We start from the raw sequence: 2,753 nt of genomic DNA, 5'->3' as shown, positions 1-2,753 counted from the left end.
GAACCACTATCGATTTGCTAAAAATCGACAAAACAGATAGGCTTTAAAGAACTTAGAATATCAAATGAATAGAAAATGAGAATTCTTGCGTACATGGATGAAGCCTTCAATATGGTATAGGATTTGTGTATTATACATTTATTCAGTTATGTTGGTTGAGAGTAGAGAATTAGTTAATGAAAGGTATGAATGACATAAGATTCTGTTAGTTATTAGTTAGTTAGAATTCTGTTAGTATCTGAACTGGCAACACTTATCAACACTACAAGTATTTGTAGCCTAGGTCAGATTTTTAAGGTTTAATGAAAATTGGATTAACGTAAATCTCACAATAGACCCTAATTAAAAATTAATGAAAACATGGACAAAATCTGCTATATTTGGGTAAAACTAAAATGAATTTTTCCTGATAATGCCTTTTTCTTTTTCAATAAACTAATAAACAAGAAGAACATTAATGTAATATTTATCACATGGTTATTACTTATTAGTAGTTTATTGACAACTGGCTTGGTCCCTAGACTCAGAATATTTCACTCCAACATGTCATATGCACTTCATTCATAGTTCATACCCTAGATACCATTGATGTAATTCTCTCTTCTTTATATATATATATATATATATATATATATATTTCACTATTAAGATAATAAGATTTGGCACAAGATATGCTAGACAAACTTTAGGGTTGTCATCCTCTTTCATTTTTTTTGGGCACGTGGATATCAAGAAGAGTATGGTCTATCGATTGATGATACTTTGGGGGGCATAACAGTCAAATGGATGGTACTAAAGAGGCAATTAATGTGAGTGGAGTAACCTATGATGTAACACTGACACGGACACGGAATACGACACGATATAGGACACATCGATACGCAAATTTTAAAATTTTACATGACACGGAAATACGTATACATATAAAATATAAAGTATTTTTTAGATAAATCGTAATGATATTTTGATATTTTATTAATATTAAAATATAAATCAAATTTTTTAATTATTTTTAATGTCTTATTTTAATTATATCAAGTATTTAAAATATTTTTTATTTTAATAAATGATAATATATATTATATCTAAATTTATTTTAAAAATATATGTTAAGAATAAGATTGGATACGCTAACACGTAATGGTATTTAGATGTGTTCAGACGTGTCCGGAGAAGAATTTTTTTTTATTAAGACACGATTGGACACAATAGATACGCGTGTCGGACAAGTGTCGATAAATGTCGTGTTCGAAATATATCTGATGGACACGACAACTCAGTGAAGTGTCCGTACTTCATAAGGAGTAATCCTTAAATGTTTCCATGCCCAAATTAGCATTATACTCATTCATCTTTTTTATGTTTTTTTTTTGTGTACCGATATTTTTCAAGTATGATAAATTAAGTAGTAATTCGTTGTGGGTCAAAATTCATTTTATTTAAGAGTTTATTATTGAACAATAAATTATTTAAGTGGACTAATGAATTAACTATTAAATTAATAATTTTCATCTTTTTTATATTAAAACTTAAAACTGTGTGAGACAATTCAAACTTTTTTTTTTAATATGATTCTTCCTTTTGGACAAAGTATATCTAAGTGTTTTTGTGTTTTTCAATATTCTGATTTTGTCTTTAAAATTTAAAATATTTTAATTTTATTTGAGTGTTTCTAAAATAAATAAATATTATTGATTTTTAATGGAAAATGTCGGTCATTATTATATATTATTATTCTTAAATTATCGTGAACTTTTTCTCTTATTATAAAAAATAATAAGGATAGAAGATAATTAAAAAAATTACACAAAAAAGAGTAACATTTTTCATTACATGGAAGAGATAATTAATACTAATCCCCTATAATACTAATTAGATTTTTCACGATAATAAACAGTGGACATATATATTCTTTTATCCATAAATAATGTGAAACGAAATAAAGTTGTTTATGTATTTCGTCATTTACAATAATAGATGTTTCATTACTACCACATGAGTATGAAAACAATATAATTTTGAATAGTGTAGCATTATTATCTTTTGAATTTTCATATAATTTTTATTAACTATTCTTTATTTACTACGAATCCTATCAAAACAGGTAAAGTTTTTGTTCCAAATATTGTTATCTATATGATGATTTTTCATAAACAGACGCATCACAGTAGCTAACCGGTACATATATGCACCACTGCTAAGTTCTACGTAATAAATTGATAGGACATAGAGTGTTCATCTTAATTGCTATTGTAGAGGATCAATACAAATTGGTACTTTTTCTTTAAGGACTAATTAATACGAAGTCAAAATTTTCATAAGCTAATTGTTACTTTATTCAACATTTTTTTTTTGTTGTATCATTTAATTTGATGGTGAATGTTATGGTGCCTAAAAAATATTGCCTATTTACTAAAAAAGGTTAAAAAATAATATTTAATTTAAAAGATATAACAATAAATAATTTTTAAATAATTAAAACTTACTATAAAAGATAAGTTAGGCAAAATTTAGACACCAACTCATAGGCACCATAGAATTGGCCTAATTTAATAGACTAAAAATTAATCTATGTAGTTCTAAGCTCCATTTAAACAACTTAAACAATTACCCCTTGTGACAAGACACAAGACACTAACTTATAATTATTTTCTTCTCCACCCATTTTTTTTCCTTTTGGGTACTACATCTCCGCTCAATTAATATTTGAAAATAGTGTCACAACATGGATAAATAAAAATGTTTGATGCACA

This window comes from Arachis hypogaea, chromosome 19 (genome assembly GCF_003086295.3).
Source record: "Arachis hypogaea cultivar Tifrunner chromosome 19, arahy.Tifrunner.gnm2.J5K5, whole genome shotgun sequence".
Lineage (NCBI taxonomy): Eukaryota > Viridiplantae > Streptophyta > Magnoliopsida > Fabales > Fabaceae > Arachis > Arachis hypogaea.
This window is presented reverse-complemented; position numbering follows the sequence as displayed.